The sequence below is a fragment of the Brienomyrus brachyistius genome, chromosome 6 (genome assembly GCF_023856365.1).
Source record: "Brienomyrus brachyistius isolate T26 chromosome 6, BBRACH_0.4, whole genome shotgun sequence".
Lineage (NCBI taxonomy): Eukaryota > Metazoa > Chordata > Actinopteri > Osteoglossiformes > Mormyridae > Brienomyrus > Brienomyrus brachyistius.
In genome coordinates, this window is record NC_064538.1 from 20,543,999 (window position 1) to 20,571,819 (window position 27,821).

Genomic DNA, 27,821 nt, shown 5'->3' on the forward strand with positions numbered 1-27,821 from the left:
TTGGAATCTGAGAACAGGAGAAAAACAGATGCTCTCAATAGCATCTAAAGGCACCTGTTAAGTTCGCTTCCCCACCCAATGAGTTAAGGGCTCTGTGCCAGATTCCAGGAGGTTGTGGGTTTGAATCCTGTAAATCAGCAAAGTGGTCGTATAATCGTTTTGGTTTCTGAATCCTACCCTCTCCGGTGCATGCCTAGACCCTGCTCCCTGACCCAAAGCTTTCTCTTGTAGGTCGCTTTAAACAAAAGCATCTGCCAAATAAAATAATAATAATAAAAAAAGCAATGTGATGTCATTAGATGAGGATCTGAACCTGTAGATACATCAGCTGGTCACCAAGGATAAAAGAGGATGGAAAAATAACCTTTTTTGGGCTGGGAGGGGGCATGAGCCAGAGCTGGGAATAACCAGAGCTGGGGAAGACTGGGAAGATGCTCAAGTCACCCAAAGGAAGATCTGGTAAAAAAGTTTACTGGGGGGAGGGGCATCAAGATCTGGATTAGCCAATCAGAAATCGTCCAACACAGAGATCATCAGTACGGCCAGGAAGCTGTTCCATCCATCTTCAAAAAGTCATTAAAAACCCGATTAATACTTTGAACCTCACATGGATGTCGTGGTTATCTGCCCAAATGCCAGACCAGTAGGCTTTCTGCTCTGGAATATCTCAACACAGATCCTTTCCCAGTATGACCAGCTTCCCAGCAGCAACTCCGGTGAAGCCTGTCGCCCCCATGACCACACTGCGTTTCATTCGCTCACCACCACTCGGTGGAGCTGCAGCCAGCGATCACACCAGGGTACGTGTCGGTCCCCTTTTACATGTCGGATTTACCTTTCTATACCATTTAAGGGAAGTTTTACTTTCAGGCGTTACACCATTTTGTGTTGAGGCTTCTCTGAGCTCTATACATCTCAGGGGGACTGACGTTGGGAGTACGCAGCTGCTAGGACCTTCTCATCAGAGAGCATGGTCACATGACAAAAAAAAAATCATAAAGATATAAAACTAGGACAAACCGTTTTTGGTCTGAAACAGCACACCTCTCTAGTTCAGGTGATCCACCTTAAACTGTCTGTCACTGACCATGTCTGAGCATGACTGAGTCAATAAGGTCACTTGGGATTGGCTGTTGGGCGTGGCCTGAAATAGGAACCCCGCCCCAGTGGCCGTGAGCCTTATAACCCAAAACCCATGGGTGCCTGGGCGGTTAAAGGGAGATTCAAAGACAAAGTCACACAGTGGGCTTTGGGCTAAATGAGATTCTTTCACCACCACCACCCCCCCCCCAAGGTCCTTTGACACGATGGGTCAAGGTGGCCTTAGACTCAGAAAACAAAATGAAATTAAAAAAGCACACACACCCAGAGGGCATGTTTTTGTATCGCAGACAGGCTGAGTGTGACAGTGGCCAGACGGGTCAATGAGATCAGGGCGTTCAATAGCCCGGCCCAGAGGGCAGCCTCTGCTCTGCTCACCCCAGGCACGTTCATCCCTCCCCCAGCGGAGGGACATGGGACACCACTCCCTCTCGACACGGCTCCAATGACGAGCGGGATTAAAGCTTATTAGAGCCATTAAATGTGAATATTTATTCGCTTTATGGTTGCCAAGCTTTGTCAGACGCAGCGAGAGTTAGCATCCGGCCCCACACAAAGGTCCTCGTTGCAGGCCACCAGGAGGGGCGTAATTGAGACGTGTCATAGGGCGGCCGGGCGTGTTGCCAGGCAGCTGACAGGGCATCGAGGGCAAGGCGGATCGCCACGAAAATGAGGGAGAGCCCCCCCCCCAGTTCTGGAATTATTCGGACTCAGTGGGAATTCTCTGAGCAGCAGTCTTACAGTACAACACATAAAAACACACAACACATTCAGACAGCTCCCCTGGTGGAGGGCGTGGGCTTCTGTGACCAAAAAAAAATAAATCTAATGTATGAGAGCCCCCCCCTCCTTCCACCAGTGCCCAGGCTGAAAGGGAAAAGGTGTTTAATTTCACCATGTTCCAGCACCATGTCCACCTGCTCATAGCTTCCTTCACCCCTCCCCAGTAAACGGTGGATGGGTGGGGGGCACACGACGTCCCGGAAAACGCTTACTGGCACCCCCCCCTGAGGAAAGATCAGCCTGGCTGCTGCTGACGTGATACTGCCCGGAGATGGGATTACTCGTGAGGTGACAGGGGGGGCACTTACATCTGCTTTGTTCGTTATCATCCATCCTCAGTCCCACAGGGGCTAGTCGGGTGGGGGGGGGGGTGCTATCGATTTGCTCTCAGTATGACCCAGCCGGTCCCGCTCTGTAACTTTTCTGCTTATCCACCACCTGTTCGGATCGAAGCCCCCATCCCAAACAGGACCAAATAAAGTTCAGTATGGAGGCATGAAGAAACTAAATTAACTCCCCATTCCAAAAGCTGACATGGTATATAAAACCAGCATGATGTTTTTCATAAAGGGCTTATTTTCTGGAGGAGCAGACCAGGGGGTGGCGCTGTCCACCTCATACAGAGGCATCCTGCCCCCGCTGCGCCTCCCTCCCGCAGCGCAAGGCGCAGTGGTGGTGGCCCACATTGGGGCTGCCCATCAGGCCCCGGGGCCCCGTCTGACGTCAGCCGGAGACGACGTTGGCGCAAACAGCTGGCCGAGTTCTTACCCTGGATGCATTCGGCATCGGAGAGACGAGTCACAGGAAAAGCTGCTTCTATCACCAGCCGAACCCTCCAAACACACACACACCCTCCCAACAAACAGGCTCACAGATACACACACACCCTCCCAACAAACGGGCTCACAGATACACACACACCCTCCCAACAAACGGGCTCACAGATACACACACACCCTCCCAACAAACGGGCTCACAGATACACACACACCCTCCCAACAAACGGGCTCACAGATACACACACACCCTCCCAACAAACGGGCTCACAGATACACACACACCCTCCCAACAAACGGGCTCACAGATACACACACACCCTCCCAACAAACGGGCTCACAGATACACACACACCCTCCCAACAAACAGGCTCACAGATACACACACACCCTCCCAACAAACGGGCTCACAGATACACACACACCCTCCCAACAAACGGGCTCACAGATACACACACACCCTCCCAACAAACGGGCTCACAGATACACACACACCCTCCCAACAAACGGGCTCACAGATACACACACACCCTCCCAACAAACGGGCTCACAGATACACACACACCCTCCCAACAAACGGGCTCACAGATACACACACACCCTCCCAACAAACGGGCTCACAGATACACACACACCCTCCCAACAAACGGGCTCACAGATACACACACACCCTCCCAACAAACGGGCTCACAGATACACACACACCCTCCCAACAAACGGGCTCACAGATACACACACACCCTCCCAACAAACAGGCTCACAGATACACACACACCCTCCCAACAAACGGGCTCACAGATACACACACACCCTCCCAACAAACGGGCTCACAGATACACACACACCCTCCCAACAAACGGGCTCACAGATACACACACACCCTCCCAACAAACGGGCTCACAGATACACACACACCCTCCCAACAAACGGGCTCACAGATACACACACACCCTCCCAACAAACGGGCTCACAGATACACACACACCCCCCCAACAAACGGGCTCACAGATACACACACACCCTCCCAACAAACAGGCTCACAGATACACACACACCCTCCCAACAAACAGGCTCACAGATACACACACACCCTCCCAACAAACAGGCTCAGATACACACACACACACACACACACACACACACAATCCTACATACAGCCTCACAGATATACACACACAGGCTCACAAACACACACATATAGACTAACTTCCCCCAAAAAAGCTTAATGGCCACCTCATTTATAAATTTCTTATGTAACAGATACACACATACATATACACTCCCTGACATGCACACACTACCCTGACAGATAGACCCAGACCCACACACACACCCACACACACACCTCAGGTTCAAACCCACTACCCCAAAGATAACTCAGGCTCATTCGATTTTGACGGCCCTTCTTTCCTTGCACCTTCCGGTAATTTCCTCCTTCGCTGTCCTCGGTGGCCCAGAGACTCAAATTAGTTTCCTGACAGCAGCACTTGCTCAGCAAGTAGGACACCTGAAGTATTACCCATAAAGCCATGGTGTCGGTGAGCGGCCAGCTGGCGCTGGGGGGGGGGGGGGGGGGGGGGGGTGGGGGGGGGTGGGTGCTCACGGTAGAAACCGTCCTGACCTGGCCTGATGATGCGACCGGAGCAGGGAATTGGGGAATCTGGGATAACGGGAGTGCCGGCACACGGAAGCGGAGCGATACGTCACCACGGATACGGCCGGGGGGTGGGGGGCAAATGTCACAACCAGTTAAGCAGAGGCGCCCTTCTGGTGGTATCTGCGGCCCTCAGTGGGGCCCCGTGTTCGGTCGAGGGGCCCCAGCAACCAGTGAAGCACCGGCTGAGATTTAGGATCAGACACACAGGGACAGAATTAACCTGCTCCTTTCTAATTAATGCCCCCTCGTTAGCCGGCCCCCCAACCCCTGATGTGGGGGGGAGGGTGGAGGAGAGAATTCGAGGGACCATAAATCATAATTCATACATAGAGGCCAGCCTTACCATAAGCCAATGATACGTTTTGAATTGGTTTGCAATTTACAATTTAGCCTTCGGTTATGCCCCTGTCACCTGTAAATACACCCCCAGGTGCACAGCTGTGACATCCCCCATCTCGCTACGACACACTGAGTTGTGCCCCATCAGGTGGGCTGGGGGGGGGGGGGGGGGCCTGGAAAAACCAGAGTTTCAGACTCTGTTTAGTTTGTGAGTCGTCGGTGACTCAGGATCACTGAAATGAGTTGGCAAAACAGGTACGTGCTCGAGGCGTGACGAACCCCAACGGACATGCGAGGGAACAGCGAGCAAAGTCAAACGAGAGACATGGGGGGGCCCAACCCCTTCACGCTTCTCCGTCCTTCACGAGAAGGCCGATGGGGGTGTGCCCGCGTGTTAACCTGCCTGCCGTGGCCCCCAAAGCCGCCACTCGGGGGAGAGTAACTGGAGTAAATATTTACTGTGTTAGAGACCTGGGGTTACCATGGCAGCATCCCCTGCATTCCAAAACACGCACACACACAGACACACACACACACCACCAGGGAAGGCCTGGCTTATGACAATCCCACTGCTTGAGGAACAGTACTTCAAAGGCTGCAATTAATCTGCGTGTCGTTTTGTTTGGCTTTCGTGTCTGTTAATAGTCAGATGACATAGCCGGATCTAACGATCCCATTAGATAAAAGGGGTCAAAGGTCATAGGCTCTGTATACGGTAGTAAGTCACAGTAAACAGGACTTTTTTTTGGGGGGGGGGGTTGTCATAAGGGAGGGTATAATTCATAAAGTGAGAGCAACCTTAACATTAGTCAAATGCGTTTTTAATTGGTGAGTGACAGAGGAGAGACCAATCAGCTTTCGGCTAGACCTGGTGCCCCTCTGCCTCCGACCCCGTACAAACCCCTGATGGTAAGAAGCCTGCATATAAACACAATATAGATAAGGGCCCCCACATACACCGTTCCTCAAAACCAGACCGACACTATGAGTCTGAGGTGACCTTTCCCCAGTGAACGGTGCTTGAGGTTAGTAGGATCAGTTCCCGCTAAGGAATGGCATGAGAGGCCAAAGGCATGAGGCAAAAGCGAGCCTCCGTGGTCCATATGCAGAACCGACGTCCACGATTGTGTCTGTGCTGACCTACAGCCGACACGAACCCGCTGCCCTCCGTGAGGGACCGGCGAATACTCTGCCGTTAGCTTTTAAAGCAAAAACCTGGTTTCGTTACATGGCAGCACAAGGTAAGAGTGAATATAAGATAAGTGATAGGCGGGCCAACCGTCTGATTAGCCAGTTTTGGATTGGTGAATGACAGGGGAGGGGGCACTGAAGGAGCCAATCAGATCCCAGTGGGGGCCAGTGTCGAAGCAACGGTGAAACCTTGATTTAGCAGCATCTAGGAAAACTTTGGATGAGCAGCTCTGCACCCCTCTGCTCCTGGTCATCCTGGAGGACGCTGCTCATTTTGGTAACATGGCCCTACAGAGAGGTGACCGATCCCAGGGGACAGTTAAAAAAACTGCAGATGCTGACAGGACCGTCTTGGGAAGGATTGTTTAAGGCAACGGCAGGCTGACGCAGAGCCACAGACTGTCAGCGGGGGCCTCACGTCAGTGGCCCCCGGCCACCTCGATATGCTGGCTGCAGCAGAGCACAGGCTGGCAGGGGGGGGGTTATTCTGGGTGGGGACAGCTGCACCCTTGGTATCTAATACCAAGACAGAAGAACGCGGTACGGGGAGGAAACCCATCATTAAAACATACGTAAAAGAACTGTATGTGTGTGTGTTTCCAGTGATATGAGCATCATTATGAAGATTGAGTTCATCTACCTTGTCATCCTCTTCCTCTTTTACACATTTCCATACGTTATGGTCGTCTTCAGTGCACTGGATCTTCTCAAAATACACCTAGAATAAGACCACTTCAGTCCAGTCATCTGTGCTTTAAGCAGAAGTTTGGGCTTGACGTGGTCCGAAATCCACTTGCTGGCTTTGCTAGCAGCCCATTAGTACCTATTCCTACAAGCCCCCCCCCGTCACTCCTCCGCCTATGCGGCATCATTTAAGTACGACCTTCCTCAGAACCGTAAAAGGTAAAGGCAATGTGAGCATGCAACACCTGACGTCACAGGCAAGGATTAGGCAAACACATCAGCCCAATTTCGTCATGCCCTCACCTCCAGGACAAGATGATTAATGATCAAGTGTCAGACACAGCAATGGTGTTTAGCGGAGAGCATAAGGTGGGGCAACCAGACCCTGCTCGCAGACGATACAGCACCGGGGGCTGTCTGAGAGCAGTTATCCAAAGCGATATACATTTATACAAACGATATACAAGAAAGCAAGTTCAGACAATTAAGGGCCTTATTCAGGGGCCCACCGATCAGGTAACCTTACTTGTCCTGGCAAATTGAGCCAGTGACTTTCCAATCACAGGCACAGGCGGGGTTCTAACGCGCGGGGTTCTATCGCGCGGGGTTCTAACGCGCGGGGTTCTATCGGGCACTGGTCCACATACAGATGCTTGTAATTCAACAGAATATTATTACAACTCACTCGTTCTTATGCTTTCATAAAAAATATATTTAATGACACCAGCAAGACAAAAAAGAAAGAAAAAAAAAAAAAAAAAAAAACATATCCTCAAAATATCTACCATTTCATGTACAATTCAAAATCTAAAAAAAAACTTTGGCAGGATGTCTAAACAAATCATCTGAGGAAAAAAAAAAACAAAAGCTAAAGGTTATTTGGGCTGAGTGAGGATTTCCACTATGTTTTTCGTTTTAACAATAGATTAACACTGCAGCACAGTAAAGTAAACACGATAATAACGTTATTTTTCTCTGAGGCAATGTTTCCACTGAAAGCTATTCAAGTTTTAAATAGTCTGCACATTGATTTATCCTTTATCATTTAGACAATATAACAAACAAATATTTGAAATAGTGAGTTCAGAAGATGGGTCCAACAGGCAGTAATGGTGCACTGCTGAATTAACCTGCCATATGGTGTGATATCATCATCATATCACCATATCATCAAAATAACAAGCTGAAAAACTAACAACCTTACTCTCTGGATGGGCCTCATAATTTCCAATGTACCTGTACTTGTGTTGTAAAATTAAGGATTTGTCACTTGTTTATAATGACATTTATTTGTAGATTAGCTTCTGATATATAAATGGATTTAAAATTAACCATAAATTTGGGAGCATTTCTAGGATGTTTTTAGGTAGAGGCACAAGATGGACAGAACGGCTAATCGCACAATTAGCCAGTTACATGTTTTGAATAGGTGAGTGAGAGGGGAGGGGCACTCTGGTAGCCAATAGGCTTTTAACTGAGGCCAGTGCCCCTGTGGCCCCACCCCTGTACACGTCTCTGCACGTGCTCTGGTAGCTCATTGGATGGCATGATATGACACCTCACACCTCCAGGGCAGAGGGTGCGAATGCAGCTCCAATTGTGTGTGGAAGCTCCATGCTTTTTGCACAAATTTTTATCTAGTTACTCGTCTCTCTCCAAATGCATTTAGGTGAAATTCGTCCCTAAACAGGACCAGTCATAGACCAGCCAAGGTTCACCAGGACCCCATGCTGGATAAGACCACAGACATCAGGATAAGTAGGTGACTCTCAGTTTGTGCTGTATGTATCTGCAGGAGACGCTAATCGCCTAGCGGGCAGCAAACCTCATGGACATTGCCGCTGGAGAGGGTCACTCACAATGTCGGCAGAGAGAGAAACAGGCAATATATATATATTTAGCAAGTACACATAATTTATAGTCACACGCTATTCTTGAAATCCATGGTCTTTAAGTGGACTCAGTCGTCATGTGTGGTCACACTAAGTCACTAGGGGAGAAAAAAATAGGTTTCCTTTCCACTCTGCCTAAGAGTAGCTATTGTATTACAGCCGTATGGCCAATTCATGTAACGTGGGGTCAGCCGGTGAATCGACGGACACAGAGTTTGGGGATGATGCCGAGAGCCCTCTCAATGCCCATACCGGGATGCATGGGGCAGCATGCACACGGCATCAGACGCGCATCAGACCGACGGCTTAGGAGGAGATTGGGACACTGATCAGTTCGAATCCCAGGGTCAGTGCGATTTCACAAGCGGACCCTCGAGCGCGGCTCTTAACTCCTGATGCTCCGGGGACTGTCTGACCCGGCTCCCTGCGATCGTATATCACTTTGGATAAATAAAACGTGAAAATGTTCTGCCATGGTGTCAACGTCACTGCAGGGCTGAGGTTTATAGGAGCTTACGAAGCGGAACTCGCAGCAACGATACCACTGGGAAAAATAAAATGAGTCACCGGGGGGAACAAATGAATGAAGGGATGTATAAATAAAACTGACAGTCACTCAGAGATGGGAACCATTCAGCTCTTGGGGGGGGTGCGCTATCCAGCCAAACAGATTCTGATCAAACCTCCCCAGAAGGTAGAGCTGCAGATTAATCATCCATCACTACTCACCATTAGCACCAAAGATTAAATACACGGTTTTGAAATTAGTTTGGACCGAAGAATATACATTTTTAAAAAAGGGAAATGCTTGTTTCAAGACGAGAGGCTTCTTGCTACAACAACGTCCATGTGCTTGCTGCTCGTCATTGTGAAAAAACACAGGCACCCTAAAGGGGAAGCGTGTGGCCAAAAACGAAGGTCTCAGGTGTTTCCGTGTTTCAGGACGACCCTTAAAGCCAGAAACAAGCCCATCACTCCACATGTACGTGCTGCCACAGCGTCGGTGTCTGGCCGTACGGGAAGGGGGTGTGGTTTTCCACGCCGAGCGGCATGCTGCCATTTCTCTCCTGCTTCATTAGCCTTTGTCCAAATCGCCGTCCTTCGCCGGCGTCCACAAACTATTTCACCGCTTCTTCCACCCTCTGCCCAAATATGGGCATTGTGCGGAAATAGCTGGGGTTCCGTGGCCATGTGACACCCGGCAGCCATGGGGGGTGGGAGGGGGGACAGCGTGATCTAACCTCAAGGGCTGAGCCGTTTCCCACCCCCCACCCTGATGCGCAAACTCTCAAATGAGGAAAGACACATACTGTGGGAAAACAGGAATACTCAATTTCAGGCGAATAAGTCAGTTTTCTTTGGGGGGGGGGGGGGGGGGGGATCCCTGAACGCAGATTCATGGGTCAAACAGCATTGGTAGGAAAGTAAGGATCCCAACAGTGCATCGGTGAAATAAAGACAGACAGAGACAGACACCATGGCTGCACAGACAAGTTGCGCATACGTGTGGCGCAAATGCATCGACCAATCACATGGACCGCAGCCTGGACACTCCAAGTTCTATGGGAAAAGAAAGGGCATCTGAGTATAGCAACGCAAGGTCACTTTTCTGCCTTTATTCACTGGGCTGGGGTTCGGTATCCCAGAATGCTCCTCTGCACACTGGAGTGCACCAGCCGGAAGGCCAGCCCCACAGAGGCGCAGCTGGAGGCTTAAGGAGCGGAAACCGTTATTAATGCGTGAAGGTTTGCTGGAGGACTACCAATGCGCTTTGTGCTTCGAGGGGGGGTGGGGGGGGTGGTGGAGGAGTCTTCAGAAAACCCCCGGTCACGTCTGAAGCAGGAAATGCCAAAAAAAAAAAAAATAATTATACGGGATGAATCAGAGCTGGATGGTGGGATGGGAGCGGAGCGTGTCATCCTGGACGGGTAGGCAAGCCTGGACACACGGCCGGCTGCGGAAGCCGAGCCCCATGCCAGCTGCCGGCGCGATTCCGCCTGTCCGGGATGATGCGCTCCGCTCCCAGCACATTCCCGTGAGACACTTACACGCTCCCTAAACAGATCTTCCCGGATCTAAATCTACATCTAGCTCTGCTACAGAAAGAGTGATAAGGAGTCACGGTACCAGAAGACATTTTCAAACGCGATTTCCACAGATATATCAATAATAAAAGGCAGAGAAGCAACTGACCGCTATGAGAAAGGAGCTTCACAAATCGGGACACCAGAGGCACGAGTAGGACAGTCCTTAAAGTATATATATTTGAACTGAAATGGTACAGATAAGATCCTTCTTTTTGGGAAATTTGTTCTCTGCATTACATGCCACAGAGTCACTTTGGAAGCTCCTCTGCCTTTGTAAAAGGTGACGATTGGATTGCCACACAATTTAACGTCGAGTTTTGCCATCCCTGGGACAACCTGAACATATCGTCTGTGTAGGCGAGACTCAGCTTCTTTTTAAGGTGGGGTGCATATGAGGGGTCGTCATAGATACAGGGGGCCAACCTTATCATTATGTTATGAATCGGTGAGTGACAGGGGAGGGGCACTCTGGGAGCCAATCAGCTTTCATATGGAGCCAATTCCTCTGTGGTCCCGCCCCTGTACACACCCCTGACCTTCTGTGACACACACTTATAAAGATACTGATATCCAACCCCAGGGAGTGGTACCTTCATGCATTTCAGCACACAGGTAGCGTGTTGCTCTCTCTGCCAGACGATGACTGACGGGCGAGCGGAGCAAGTAGGGCACATCCATCAATAACAGGACAGCGAGAAGTGAAAAACTAACAAAGGAGGAGGGGCCTCGGCATGTAAGGGAACAGGCCTGTGCCGAAATGTGAGTGATGTGACTGTAAATATGACCCAGAAAGTGCTTAAGGGGGATGGATGGATGGATGGATGGATTCGAAACACATTCCTCAAAGCTGGCATAATGCTCAGGCAAATGTGCACAGTCAAGAATAAACACACATTTAGATATATGTTGGGGCGAGGGCAAAGGCGAGGGGGGGGCTACCAGAAAAGAAGGCCCATCCATCCTGGAGGGGGGATAACAGGGGGCCCACAGGGGTGGGGTCATGCTCAAGGTCTCAGTACTGCATAGGTGATTAAGAGTTATTAAATTTAACCAATCGATCGCCTTGTGCCTCCGCCCAGCAAATTACCATCAGCACTACGCCACCGCCCCCCCCAAGCTCCGCAAGCTGCAATTAAACCCCCCCCCCCCCCACATCACCCCCACCTCTTAAGAAGCCTCATAAGCTGGCAGGAAAATGTACTCAAACTACTGCCCCCCAGCGCCAGCATGACCCGGGGGGAGGCGTGAGGCCGGGCCGCCCCGACGTCCCCTTCGCCAGGCAGACGGACCCGCACACCCCGTCAGGCTCTACCATGGAGTAACAGTTTCCACAGCGCTTTCGTAATAGAGAAACTCCACCTACATACAGACCCCGGGAGCCTGAAGGCAGATTGGAAAAGCTTGAGAGAGAGAAGGACAGAGGAAGCAGGACACAGTCACGCAGTCATGAGTAACTCAGGACACACAAAGCAAGCAGAAGTAGTCAGCCAGAGTAACACAGACCCCAGTGAATGAGTACGATCCCCAAACAAGCCTCCCTAATGCTAATGAACTGATTCTGGATATTATTTTAGACTCTATGTAGGACAAAAAACGAAGCCTTACCTATATTTACATTCTTCAATGAAAATACTAAGTTCAGTTTGGGTTCAGCCACACTGGGGAGGGGTGCTTACTAACCAGATGAGGCAGAGAATGCCCTCCCCCCTTTTGCTTGGGGTTTGCTTTGACTGGACAAAAGTGATGACAGCATCATGCACGAGTGGCCAATTAAAGGAAGATAAATAAAAGGGTCATTCAGGGCCTCATTTACCTCAGGGCCCATGATAAGGGGACATTAAAAGGCCCCCGGCAGTATTTCCATAACAAAATTCAGATTGGGGGGAGGGTGGATATCTTCCGCCAAAACCTCATATGAACCATTGTTCCCATTAATTTCAATATTCAAACCTGCTGGTGGTGCAGAACGTTACCTAACCAGAGCACGGTATCTGCGTTTCAGAGGGGCAAGGCCCATCGCAGTCACATGCCCCTCCGTCCCGGGACTCCCAGGTGCCACTGGGCCGTACCCAGCTGAAATGCAGACACCAACCTCTGGAAGTAGGTGGGCTTCCAGAAAATATAGCCACACTGCCCAGGACTTGGCAGGGATGGTCACGCTGCCCTCAAGAAGCAGCTGATCTTACGGAGAATGCAACATCAAAATTAATTGTAATTGTATTTAGCTTACATTATACCTAAAGTGACACAGAATGGAGAAAGTCGAGTCACACAGTCCTTGTTGCACTTGGGCTTTAGGGACCTTGCTCAATAGCCCAATGGTGACATCATTCGAACAACCCTGGGATTTGAGCCGACAACCTCCTGATCAGAAGCACAGAACCCGTATGAAAAGAGCAGGGCAGGTCTGCACTCAACAGCGTTACTAATAATTAGCTTTCCCGTGAGCTCAGGCACCATGTCTCGTCTGTGCATCCCACTACCGTAAGGGACATGAGGTGAGGTCATCCCATACGCAATGTCACAAGACAGCAGTGGAAAATTAAATTTAGCTATGAAACACACACATCAAAGTGTCTTTCACTGTTAGCTTCAGATATAGCATGTGTGGATTCAAGCCCTGAGCTGAAAGATCACTCTGGTTGCTCATAGCGCAAGCGAGAAGCAATAAACAGAACATATATATATATATATACACACACACACACACACACACACACACACATTACATACATACATACATACACTTGGTTAGTAATATGTAACCAGTGAAACACCCAGAGTTAAATAACAGGATTACAGGATTAACCTCATTCTAATACACCTGACCTACCACAAGGGTTCAGATCAAACTGACAGATGAAAGGATCACAGCTTCATATCATGTCTGGTTCACTTCTGGTCAACGGTGTCAACTTCCTCAAATGCACCTGAATGCCGTATTACATACCTCGTGTTTACTCCTCTTTCTTGTATGTCTTGTCTTGTATTTATTCTCTGTCTGCGTTATGCCCTTATTGTTAGCTGTCTATTGTCCTGGTGTCTCCAACAATAGCAAGTTAAGCCAGCACACACTGCACAGCACAGCAATAAATACCCTAATTGGGATTTTGGTTACGCCACGGCCGCGTTTCCCACCCTCCACGCTGGTCTGGCCATCCGAAGCCATCCCCTGGGTTCCAGTAGCGCGTTTCAGGACCTGAAACTTTCAGGCACCAAGCGGTCTGGCCCACGCCGTCTCGGATCCCATCACGCCTACGACGCGTAAGAGGGGAACAAAGTCAGTCCCGCAGTCGACCAAAAACCACCTTGCAGCTTTGAAAAAGTGTAGAATCCCTTTGTTTCCAAAAATGACCCTGCTGACTGCCCACCAGCGATGTTGGGGAATTTACTGACAAAAGTAACCCATTAGAGAGAGAAGTGGAAAGTTCAGGTCCAAAAAGTACAAATCCAGACCAAGGTCTTGTTTTTTTGTTTCTGATACCAATATGGTACCGGATATATCCTGCATTGCTACAAACCAGGGAAGAGTGAAGAAAGTCGATAGATATGGAAAACGACGAGGGAAACCTTGCAGTATCCTATGGTCTATGAATCCATCCACCCAACTTGTGGAGCTTATTACCCACTGCAGGGTGATAGTGAGCCTGGAGCCAATCCCAGGCTGTGTAGGGCAGGGAACACCATGGGTGGGATGCTGCTCTATAGCACAAACATTGCAGGGAATGAATGGAGGGATGGGAAGGGGGTGTATGTGTGCAGATTCGCTATGTGTGCAGTTATGTGACGCGCACAACTGGACGAGGAACTTAATGAATGATCTGAATGAATGAGCGACTTGGGGGATGAATGAGCGACTTGGGGGACGAATGAGCAGCCTTGGGGGACGAATGAGCAGCCTTGGGGGACAAATGAGCAGCCTTGCCTCCTGACTTTGACCCCACCCCACAACTTCTGGTAGCTTAAGGCAGCGTTTCCCAACCCAGTCCACATTTTTGCTTCCTCTCAGCTCCCAGTGCACCTGTATCAGCTATTTGGTGTTCCTGATTGGTTGGGAGCTAGGAGGGAGCAAAAACGTGGACTGAGTCGGAGGTTCCCGGAGGACTGGGTTGGGAAACATTGGCTTAAGGAGTTACACACCACAGGCACTGATCATTTACACACCTCTTATCTCCCCTTACCCAAGAAGTCATTGGCAAACAAAAAGGACCACAATTAAAAGTGGTTGTTACGTACAGTACCATGGAAATCCAGCAGGAACATTCTACTGGGATGCGATCAAGTGGTCAGGCACTGTGGTGGAGGCTTACAGGCGCCCATCCTAACCGCACGGGGAAGACATCGCAGGCAGCAAAAGCCAGAAGGGCTCTTTGTTTCCCCTATGGAGGGAGCGAAGCAGCAGACGCAAAGCCGAAGAGTCTGAAAAAGCCTCTCAGGAAGAAAGAAGTCTTTCAGGAGATAACCCTGAGCCATTGATTCGGGAGGGGGAAAGTGGTGGGGGGTGGGAAGAAACTGTCAGGGCTGAGAAGGGAGCACTGTTCTGGCAGGAACCCGGGGTGACCCCAGGGGGCACAGTCACCCCGCTGTCCCCCAAGACCTCCTGACACCCAAGCCGGGCACCCCAGGGTGTAGATGCCACACGGTGCCCACCACCCCACCAAGCTGAGATACATACAGCCCCCCTGTTGGTGAGGAAAAGATGCTTTTTATTGTTTTTGTTGTTTTTTTAAAGCTGTCGACGCCATTTTCTGAATATGGTGCCCTTGAAAGTGGCTGGGAACTAATTAAGCAGCAAACTGGGCCAGTGTGACAGAGGAGAGAGAGAAGGTGCCACAGGATCGAGGCTGGGGGGGGAGTGATGAGGCCCAGGAAGGCCAGACCGAAACTGGACCTGAGGGAGACCAAGGAGCTGAGTCAAATCTAATCGATTCACTTGTTCATGGGGCTAACTGGCAGGAATCGCCAGTTTCTGGAGGCAGGATGCGGTGGGGTCTTCTGCATGGCGTCCATGCAAAGGGTCTCTCACGCTGAAATTCCCAAAGACTAAAATTCCCAAAGACTAAAAGATCACGGGAAACAAGAACGCCTTTGAGCCCAGGGTCTGGCGTGCGGCGCAGCACTGGGTGGGGGGGGGGCAGGGTGGGGACACAGCAGCCTGTGTGGGGGGAACAAAGGGGTAGAGAGTGACGCTGATGCTGGGGGCCGGGGGGGGCTTTCCTAGTGATCTCATCAGAACATCCCCCCCCCCACCACCACACACACACACAGAATCAGCCAGAGCCTCTGCATGAAGCCGGCTCTTCACAGAGACTTGTCCGCCAGGCCGCACACAGAGGGGGACGCTAGATATTTCTGAGGCAGATGTTTCCGGGAAATGCTCAGCGATGGACACAATGGGGTACACTATGCCATGCTAAGAGGGCTTCTCAATGGGCCCTTGTTCTGACATGCTGAGGAACAGCTGGTTTGTACCATGTGATCGCAATAATAATGAAGGCGTTACAGTTAATATATTGAGAGGCACCAAATACATTGAAAACACGGCAGGATCCATGCATCCATCCATCCTCTACTTTGCGTTTCCAGGTTAGGGTCATGGGGGTGGGCTTGGAGCACATCCCAGGCATCATGACACAGGAGAGTATGCAAACTCACAAACAGTGTGGACATAAAAACCCAACCTGGGAGTCTAAGTGACCATAAAAGCCCAATAAAACGCGATTTCAGAAACTGTATGACTTTTGGAAGTATGCAGATAAGTGCGTGGTTGACATCCGCTTTAACTTGGTCAATCAATATCTAATTACTTCATCCAACTGCAATAGGTTCATAAAACAGAGTGACTTTTGATGAAGCAGGCTGCCAGGATTTACACACACGGATGAACAACGACGATTCTGTTCTTTTCATAGGAAAGGGGCCTTGAACCTATCCCATGCAGTAGAGGGCAGAAGGCTGGGGAACAGCCTGGACACAATGATACTCAACCAGTCAACCAAACTGAAAGTCTCTGGACTGAGGAAAGAATCCTGATTACCTGGAAGAAACCTCCAGTAGGTTGTGGCCCAATGTGAACTAAAATGCAAACACACCTTTATGTTAGTTTCTACGGCAGAGACTGCCTGAGCATGATCGACAGAGGTCAACTTTGTTAAGCACATCATAGGCCAACGACTGAAACCATATACTCGACCTGGAGGGGGCGACCTGCACTTCCTTAAGGGTGTGTGAAAAGGACAGGGGATCCCAGAGCACCAGCGGTTCCCTTGTGGTTGGCCTGAAATGTGGCTGTGTTACACACCCAGTGGAACGTAGGCTTAGACGTGGTGTTCCAAATCGCTCGGGTATTACAGTGAAGTGCTCAGAAGGAACAGGAGTGTGAAAAGTAAGGACTGAGGCTATCAAGCCTGCATTTGTAGTGTATAGTGGCCCCCCAGGAGCACTGGCCCCAGACAGGAGTGCCCTGTCACCCTCACTCACCAATTTAACACATATTACTGGCAGATAAGGTTGGGAAAATTGTAGGAATTATCTCCCACGCCCCACTAGCGCTTTGCCCCTCAATACCTGCCATGTCCCTGGAGCCTTCAGTCAACTCGATACGTCTCTGCCAATCAAAACATGGCGCCCAATGCTTGATGGTGGCAGTTAAGGTAAAAGGTCAACTTCGGACCCAAGAAACACCTGCTTTTCATAACTGTTTGAACTGGGAGTCTCACTGAATGAATTAGTAGGACACAGAGGCTTTAAAAACAATAACAATAATTTACGCCAATTATCTGTCTAATGTGTCATCTCTTCCCAAACGATAAAAAGCTCATTAGGCAGAAATAACATTGACTGGGTCCTATAACTAATAACTCAGCCAAGACCAGTGCAAAATGAAACGTTAAAAGGAAAAATAAAAGGAGTTTGACAGGAACATGGGTGGCAGCAAGACGACATAAAAACTGTCAACAAAAGGTGACTGATCTGCCAGAGAATTTCTTCTACTGCCCAATGGACAAGCTGGCCTGGAAGATCACAAGGTACAAGAGAGGGCTGGCAGAGCGCAGAGGGACAGACGCACGTGTGTGCAGGTCAGATATACATTACACTGCGAGATCCAAATGTCCCCACAATGTGAGAAAAACATGCTATTTCGACACTATTTTTTTTCGGTCCCCGAAAGGGGAAATTCTATTTTATAAAAATCTGTGACTGCATACAAAAAACTAAAAATGCCAAAAGACTTGGTTATTTATGGATAAGGTTAGGGTTGGGTGGGGGTTAAGGTCGTCATTGTTGGGATTAGAGTCTTGCCCATCGAAGCGAATAGACATTACCCACTAAGACATGAGTACAGGTCTGTCTGTGTGTGTGTCTATGTGATTCTGCATTTTCCCACAAACATAAACCCACTCCTCTGAGACATAACCTTCCCTGCTTCCGTAACCCATGACAAAAATACATGCCATTAGCAAACCACAGCTTAAAAAAACATACAAAAAAAAAAAAACACACAAATAATTTGTGCACAGCAGGGCAGGTCTCGCTCCCAGTCCCTGTCCCATTTAAAAACCCGCACGGCTTGTTCAGAAACCCAGCGTGCCCAAGGATGGTTAATAACACAATCTCGAGATGACACCCTTGGGAAATCGGCCAATCAGGTGTTTTTTGCGGAACATGGGCCTTGCCGTGAGCCGGAACGCAACCTCGTCAGATTCGGCAGGCTCTGGCAAGTAGCCAAGGCAACAGCGGATGGTCACATATTTTTGTTGGGTACAGCACCCATAACTGTAAAGGCCATCTGTGCTGGGGGGGGGGGGGGTGGGGCGCCATCATGCTGGCTGAGACTGACCGCGGAGGGACGTGATGGCGGGCAGCTCGCCGGATACCTAAATGCTGATGGCAAACGGTAAATGAGTAACCAAAACACACGACCTCTCCGGTGTGTGACTAATCAAGGGCAGACCGACATCTTCTCACAGGCATGGAAGTAGAAAAGAAAGAGAGAGAGAGAGAGAGAGAGAGAGAGAGAGAGAGAGAGAGAGAGAGGAACCTCAATCACGCATGGCCATGCGAGACTCAGACTTTTCGCTTTCTGAGTCACACTGAGTGGAGGCCTCTCCAGCATATGATAGACGTGCACCGCTGAATCAGAGGGCAAGGTTTGGGGGGGGGGGGGGCATCAGACACTAAGGAGGGTGCTGACCAGGGACTGGATTAGTTCCTGTGTTGTTCACATCCAATGAAAAGCTTTCCATGTCCTAAACATGCTCGAGCTAGAAAGTCAAAGAGGGAACGTCGGACGACTTCGGTCCCTAGATGGACAGACCCCTTCTGTCACACCCTCAGGAAAAACACTCATCCCGGATTTCTTCTGATGCACATCCAGCTATATAAACAAGTACAGCTTTCATTTGTAAGCCATCAAGCACGGTGATGTGTGATAATCAATATTTTCGTCACTTATAAATCCATCCGATTCGAGGCAGCAGGTGCGACTGTAGCGATTAATAATTTGGGAGGCCACCTGCCTTAGAGGAAAAAGTCCAAGCTAATCAAGTCAGCATCATGTTAAGGTCAACATCAACATTAAATGTAATAACAGCTTGTAGTATGTAATAACATCAAGTTCACACAGGGATTTTTATGGGTTTAACTAAATGAACATCGATGCTTCAAATCTATTGGGCTGCTTAACTCACATGTAGTGTTAGGCAGAACTACGACCAACCCCAAAACTACCGAATGAACAATGTACTGGGAAAAAAATGTCTTGCCAAACAAATACGACAAAAGGAATACGTCCAATACAATAACATTTGTAAAATAAACTCAAAATATCCCAATGGCCAAATCACATTCGTGTAATGTGAGCCCATATAATGAACAGCAACACAAAACGCTGTCAGCTTGATGTCAGCAACCGCACTACGCACTCCGTCGTTTCTTTTAGGGATTCATAGCTTGGAGGCAGTTCTCAGAATTAATTCATACCGCAAGAAACAATTTCGGTTTCAGAACCTCTGAACTATTTTTAAAGTACACAGGAAAGGGACAGTCCCGGTAATGGAAAACGAGCGTAATAAACCCAAAACTACATTCATAATATTCGCAAGAAACAGTGGCTTTCGGAGTTTTTCGGAAAAAAAGGTACCACAAAGTTGCAATAATCCATGTTAGAGAGTTTACACACGGGCAAATAGACGTGTTAATTCACTGTGCACGTCTCGCCTCCTACTCATTAATACGTGGTGAGCGCAGACATAAGTAACTGTAAGCCAAGTCAGCACCCCATCCGCCCCCTACCCTCCCCCATACACCCCCCCCCCCCCAAAAAAATGAAATGAAAACAGCTTTTAGGGCACAGTAACAATAAGGTGCTGCAAACTGGACGCACAACAATGGCTGTGGTGAGAAAAACGAGTCCGCACAAAAATACAGTTAATTTCAACTTCTCCCGTTAGAGACATTTTAGCCTTAGATCAGATCCGGTAAGAGATAAGCAGTGCTACGAGGAAAAATAAAAATAATAATAAAAAACACGAAATGGTGTATTGTACAAGCCAAAAACGGGACCGCTCCATTTTTAATGTAAGACATCGGCTACTTGGCATGAGCCTCAAGCGTGGTGCAGATTATCTGGAGGGTCGTGATTCTGCCTAGACTGGGACTGAAATGTATAAGCAGAATAAATGAAATGAACGAAAAATAGGCTTAACTCCCTAGTTTTTATTCAAAAGGTACGGAGTCCCCTTGATTGTCAAATGGTAATCTTTTTTGTAATGTATTACTGCTTGAATTGCATTGTCTTTTACCCCAGCGCAACAACAACAAGGCAGGTTATTCATCCCGACCGGGTCAATCCCGTTCAAATCAGACACAAAAAAATCACAAGTTACCCACCTTCCTCCTTTGGCGTCAAACAAATGTCTTGTTTGACTCCGGCGTGTCTGAATCCAAGCAGATCTTTAACTCAGGCCGCCATTGATTAAGGTATAAATGATTGCCAATTTCGCAGGGGATCGCCTCTGATCGCAGGAGGCAACACGCCTATCGCGGTGGTCAACTTGTCAAAATCACTGTTTCCGTTTCAAAAAATGAAAAGAGTGCGAATGCCGGCGGCGTTACAATGTCAGCAACGCCGCGCAGAAGGCAGCCGTACTGCGGAGCGGAGCGCGTCGTCTTAACGGAGCCGATTGAAGCGCCGCGGCATTGTTGATATCGATGAAAACACAGAGAAAAGCAGAGCACTCCTTTGCATACCGCCGTCTGCGCAAAGCCATTGAACGGGCATATGGGGGAAAATGCCGTCCCGAAGCGAAAATGATGGATCCTAGAGCCGCCTATAGACTCGTATTTTCATTGGTCTTTCATTTAAGGTGGGACGCTGGTGGATAGTGGCGAGGCTGGCCCTTTAAGGCCGCCCAGTCTGCGCCTGAAACAGGAGCCCAGTCATACACAACAAGCCCGTCCCGGACACAAATGCACTTTATTGCGTATTTGTAGAAATCGAGCAGTCAAGGGAATAATTTCAAGTAATAAGCACACAATATCCGAAATCCCAAGAATGAAGTGAAATATAGAAAAAGCCGAAAATGACAACTTAATCTTTGTTTATTTGTTCGCTTAATTACTTAAATAGTCATATCAAATTAAGTCGTCTCTTAGTCCCATAAGCCATTTTTGGGCACACCGATATTTTCTTCTCGTACAGATTATTATATTTCACTGATGATCATAACTGAATGTGGGAAACAGAACTACACACACAAAAAAAATAATTCCATTATCTTGGTGGTGATGGTGTCATCGTATCGAGTTTGGTGAATTACAAACGCAATAGGAATTCAGTATTACCATGCATACCGCCAAAACGTGAGGGTCATTTAAACGCAATGAAGAGTCCAACATATCAGGTGTTCCACGTGGCTCCGGGATAACTCTGAAGTCTTCAGTCACGCAGTTATAATCTGTAAAAAATATATAACAAATACTATGGTAGGAGAAAATCAAGCATGTAAATTTGGGTATGGATAGTAGAGTCGTGCCCCTACCAATAATGTGAGAGTACTGGTATGTTTAGGGGGGTGGAGGGTTTGGGGCTCATTTGGATCTTACTAATGTTCGAAGTAAACCTTTGCCATTGGAGTAAATACACTTGTGCGATTGTATGCAATACTTGTAACAGAGAGACACCCTGACCGGCGTGTCCCTTTCCTCCTGGGATCAGCTGAAGGCTCTCCCTCATCCAGTACAGCGGTGTTTCTAAACCCGGTCCTCGGGGACCCCCCCCCCCAAACAGTCCACATTTTTGCTTCCTCCCAGCTCCCAACAGACCTGTACACATTGAATACCTGGTACAGGTGTGCTGGAAAGGAGCAGAGATATGGATGGACTAAGGTACTATTTAAGCAGTTACAGAAGATGTGTGGGTAGGTACCATAACTCACAAGTCCTGCAGCGTAAACAGAAAGCCAGCTGAACAAGCAGATTGTACGTCTATGAGCGCCTAACAAACAGGTTCATGCTTGTGCATTACACATTTCCATATCGCTAAACTACATTTATTTCCAGATGCCTGCGTCTAACGCAGCTTACAGCAAGTTAGATAATACGTCACCAAGCGGACAGCTGCCATGGAGTCATCCTGATTAGATGGAAGTGTAGCTAGGCTGAGCCTCCTATCCACCGTTCCAAACACACAGCAGCGGCAGTTGCTAAATGGTGACTCCTGTCACACACTGGTAGGAAAAGGACCAACCAAGCATTTCAGGACATCTCCACCTCTGTGTTTTCCCCTCCGCTGACAGAGATAAGGAACGGACTGACATCCATTATCTCTCTAGCTTACAGGCCTCATTGAAAATATGAACGGATAAGGCTGAAGGTAAAGGTGCCACTTTGTTTGACATTCCGCTCGAACGGTAATGAATAATGGGAACTAAACACCCCAGAAAAATCCAGATAAAACTGAGCTCCATGGCTTTCTGGTAAAGTTATTTTATCTGTGTGGAACGTTACGACTTAACACAAGAAAAAAAAACACAAGAAAAAAAAAATCAAAGATGAAGGAATGAGCCTTGGTGTAAAATCCATCCATCCATCTATTTTCTGTAACCACTTTAGCTATTCAGGGTTGCGGGGCGCCCAGCGCCCTGGAGGGTACAGACGGATGGCTTGGTGTACAAAGTTTATTTAATGTAACTTTTATTATCAGTTTCACGTTTGTCCATTTCATGCGTTGCGTCAATACGCATGAAAATGCGGAATGCAATGAAACAGGATGTCTGAACATATAAGAGTGATAAGCCGTTCGGTTCGTTGGAGGCGATTTATTTCTGCTGAAAAGCAGCTTCAGCACATTCTCCGAGTTCCACACTGCTTCCGGGGAGGATAGTCTTACTCCTGTTACCCAAGAGGAACTCTTTCCCTCCAGGAGACTCTGAGACACAGAGGTGTCATCCTAGATCTGTAAGGATCTTTCTACCCCTGGAAGGCTTCCACACAGTAATGACATGAACTGCACTGCAGGGCACACTGCTTCTGCAAGGTATTCCCAGGTCCTCAGGGGTCTCTGAAGCCTTCCTGACCTGTAACTTACTGGTTTATCACTTCTTATTTTTTTTGTGGGAGTGTTATGGCACAGCACACCGTTCGGTGTCCTTCAGCTCCTTGCAAGTCATGTTCCAAGTCTAACATTAGTGACAAAACACTGCCGCTGAAATAGCAACTTAGACACATTTTCTCACAAATGTATAATAAACTTGCCAACGCCACCTGATTCGTTAGCCCTAGTCCTGTGCCAGGGGGTTGAAACAATGGAGTGTGCGCAACCATTCCCCGTTACCAAAATCTGCTATGTAAACCGTTACATGTCCTTAATGAATTTGATGATTTATGTACTTTAACTTTTACTAGAATCGTAGCTTCATTCTGGCGGTGAGGCTAAATATCAGCAGACTGATCTTATCTGTTAGTAGAAAATGCTATTAAGACAAAGTATGCAGGTGAACCGTGCGCTTAAAGAGATCGCAGCGCAGAAAACTCCCCTGGACGACTGGCTAATACAATATTAAGTCATGTAGTTTTAATTAAAGATTCACCGCTTAACCGCTAAAATGAAGCATTTTGCATTTTATTTAAAAACACTCATGAGCGTGTTCCCTGCAACGTTACAGTTAACTCAAAGAAACGCAACTGTACTCTGAACAAAGGAAAACTATATCTATAAACGTCGGAATAGATAATCAGATGAGGCAATACCTTAATTAGGAATGTAATTAGGCATGTTACTAATTGCAAACCGCATTATTGATAAACGGCTTACTGCTAAGGGAAAGACAACCTACTCTGCATACAGTTAAAAGCCACAAATATACTGCATGCAGAGATTTGCTATTTCTAGTACATAACGACCACCAGGCATTTCTCTAATAGCACGCATGCATACCAATGTTATCTCAAGCACGGATCCTGGACTTTCGGATATGAAATCACACGGATATCGGATCACGGGCTTCCGGTATTTTGTCCCTCCCCTTAGATTAAAAATATTGATGCTCGTCACAATAGCGCCCCCTGCCGTAGGCTCATTTATCTGCAACATGAACCGTAAGGACGATGCATGTAGGCTATAAAAATATTTAAAGCATGTGTTATGTTATATTTAAATAAAATTAATAACCGAGATACGTAAATGACTGTGAAAGTTATACTGAAATTAAACTGAGCCGCTCTAAAATTATTTTGCTATGCAATGCTTATTTTAGCAGCGTACTCGTTAAGCTGTTAGATACATTGCATTATCCGATCTGTAATGGTTACCTTAACGAATATATTTTTAGAGTCTGTATATAAAGACCCTTACTGTAATACTGGGGCATCAATCTTCATCTGCACTTGTTTCTCCATCCTGTACGAGTCCAATGTCTGGTTACGCCACCTCAGCATGGAGATCGAGTCCTCGGCTGTCTTATTTAGTGCTTATTTTCCCTACAGCTTGATCATGAATTGAACATTTGTCATGAACTGTCCATCCTGAGTCCCAACGAGAGTTTTTTCACCCCTTACCGCCGCCACAAATAAATACATTAATAAATAATGTGCTCAGGTACATAATATTGAATCTAAAAATATCTCCTTGTCCAGTAAAATGTAGAGGAGACCGATGGCTATTATTGTTTTTTTTCTTTCATTTGTATAAAATATAAGAAGAAAATGATATGACAGGGTTTTCTTTCACCTTTCAAAGTTGTACTAGTTTGCTAAACATCACTGCTGATCGAGGGACTCTAAGTTATGCAGGAAGATTACTGTATCCCTTCGAAAAACTGACCCCATACAACAGTACAAATTTACAGTATTATTGGTCTTTACTGAGTTTATAAATTGCAGATGTGTAAATTGTTCTTAAACCACTGCGTGCCACTCAGGTTGATGAAGAGTCTATGACCAAGGTGAGTAAAGTCACGGAGGATTGTGTGAGTCCTGTTTCTGCTGCCGTTGATGTATAAGGACACTGTCGAGGAACGGACAGGGCCAGTGATGTGTTGTGTATGATCCACTGCTCTCTGCAGTAATCTTTACTCCTCTACTTTGGTGTTGTTATACCAGATGCTTCCCATCAGTATACATCATAGTGCTGTGGTAGAAGTACACCGGGGTCTGTTCCTGCATCCCATACTTCCTTAACCGCTTCGGGAAGTGGAGGCCTTGTTGGGCATTTCTGATGATGCCAGCAGCGTTGCATAACCAGTTTCATTTCTCAGATGTGCAGGCTGAGCAGTTAGAAACTGGCGACTCTCTCCATTGTGCCCCATCGATGCAGACTGGTGAGAAGTTCCCTTCTCTCCTTCTGAAGTCCAGGATCATTTCTTTAGTTTAGTACTTAAGTTCCGGTAGGAGATATGACCACTTCCCTATCTTCTGTCGCTGCACTTGTCCAATTTAAAGTAGGAGTTATCAAACCTCTGCCGAATGAGCCAATCTTGGATCCACAGGTACTTGATTACAGACCCGTCTTAAATATCTGGTTTTTGCAGAAAATTCTAGAAAATATGTATGACCCAGCTTCACTTGTATTTGGATGCAAATAATACACTTAATAAATTCCAGTCTGGCTTCCATCAAGGACACAGCATAGAGACTGCTTTTCATTAGTCATAAATGAGATGATAGCAACTGATCCTGGTAATGCAACTGTACTGTTAGACACTGTTAACCATTCTATTCTGTTACATAGACTTCAATCTGAAGTTGGTCTGTGCGCAGTTGTGGTTAAGTGGTGTAACTCCTATTTAACTAACCAATATCATCCTACTTAAGTATCTAGTAATGGTAGTCCTTCACCAGTGTCACTAGTCAGGATTGGAGTACCACAGGGATCAGTGCTTGGACCGATATTCTCTCTACACATACAATAACAACAACTAGTCTATGTCACGTTAGCTAACTGCTTTAATGAAGTGAAGATCTGGATGAATGAAAAAATTCATTCTGCCATAATTTCAAAGCTCAGCTTTGATGACCTAAACTTCTACCAAAATTGTTCGGCACATAATTTTGGCCTCATGTTAGATACAAGCCTCTCATTCATGCAGTGTCATAGTCACGTAACCTACATCTGTGAAACATTTCCAAGCTCAGGGGTTTTCTCACTATTCTGGAGACTTGAGAGACTAATCCATGCTTTTGTATACAGTAGGTTAGACTACCGTAATTAAACGCCATGCAGTGTATCTGAAAAGCAGCAGATCTATTTGTTACTAGGAGCAGAAAGTAAGAGCTTATAACCTGCTTTTTTTGCACTACTTGCATGCAAGGAACTCAAAGGCCAAGTACCTGCCTGCGTGACTGAACTGTCTGATCCTAGTCATTAGATTGCAGAATGTAGGTCTCCTTGTTATTCTGCGTATAAATAACTGCCACGGCTATAAAATTTAGCATCCTTGAAACTAACACTGCACACTCTTGCTAAGTAACTTGAGTCGATTGTGTTGTGAAAGGCGCTATATAGGAGTGAAGTAAATAGAATCGGATTTTGCACATCCTGCACGGACATTTTTGCACCTTTGTTCTTTTAGTGTTCTGTATCTCTCTCTGTTCAAGCGGTTCCATATCTCATAAACCCTCCGGTCTGGAACCCTCACCGTACTCTTCCTGTCTCTCTGCAGGCATCTTACCCGTCTCCTACGTTCTGAGAAAGTGCCATGGAGAGCACTGCCTCAGCCTCGGCGCTCGCTTGATCACACTCCTTCTTCATGTGCTCCACTCTTTGCTCCTTTTGCACATCACTTTCTCTCACCGGCACCTTGACATCGCATTGTTCTTACTCAGTACTGTCAGTACTGTTTTATACCCCAGTCACTTCATATACTGACATTTTATATTCCGCTCTTCTGTGTGTCTCTGTGTGTGTATACTATTTATATCATTTTAAGACTGCAGTTTAGCTACATATTGTATTTATTGCATTTTGTCTGTAAAGTCATGTCTGACTGTCCTTCTGTCCTTTTGTACCAAGTAAAATTCCTTGTGTGTGTGTTTGTGCTTGGTGAGTAAACCATGACTGGGATGAACTGTTCTGTAAATTTGCCCCTCTGTGTGTTTGCTTTTGCTCAGTAACTGACTTTGAATTCTGATTGCCCTTGTCTGACCTTGGATGCTAGTATTTTGTTGTTCTGTATTGACCTTTTATTACTGATGTAACTGATTAGACGTACATGTTGTATATAAATCACCTATCGTCAAGTAGGCCTACTCTAAACACCCCTGACAATATGCATTCATTTAAAACAAGTGTTTACTGTAAGAGGGGTCATTTTCCCGATGAATAAAATCACTAAATGATTTAGAAACATTTTATATTAATTACATTGTACAATGCTAAACACTGCAAAATCGAATTAGAACACGACACACTGGAATATAAGCACTGCATACAATTTAATCAGATATATGCTGATCATTAGCCGTCACTCTCATCCTGGCAGATGTTTGACTTTTTTTCCGTTTTGTACTGTCCCTTTATCTGCACCACTCAAGTGACTTGAGAGGAAACCCATCGTCGCATCTACATGCTCTAGATATCTGTAGACAGAAACCACGATGCATCCTCTAAGTTACGGTGAAGCGATACATCGTTTGTAATGCATAGAGATTAGAGTGAATTCCACTATTTTGGCCACTAATGCACCTTTCACCCAAGTTACGCCCCTAAAATGTGATTCAGAATAAAGTCATCATCGGTTTAAAGAATTTTAGGAAATGCAGATTTACAATTACTAATTAAATAGCTACACGTAGCCTTTACGTGCTTAAAAAC

General features: G+C 47.2%; 1 protein-coding gene across 3 annotated transcripts in view; it reads right to left on the reverse strand.

The window, feature by feature from the left end:
* The window catches only part of src (v-src avian sarcoma (Schmidt-Ruppin A-2) viral oncogene homolog), a 36,391-nt gene extending 15,519 nt beyond the window's left edge, over positions 1 to 20,872 (reverse strand). For all 3 annotated transcript variants that reach the window (XM_049016853.1, XM_049016851.1, XM_049016854.1), the window contains exon 1: positions 20,402 to 20,872. The gene's annotated coding sequence lies outside the window, so the exon portion shown is untranslated. The remainder of the gene's footprint in view (positions 1 to 20,401) is intronic.
* Between the last annotated feature and the right edge of the window lie 6,949 nt (positions 20,873 to 27,821).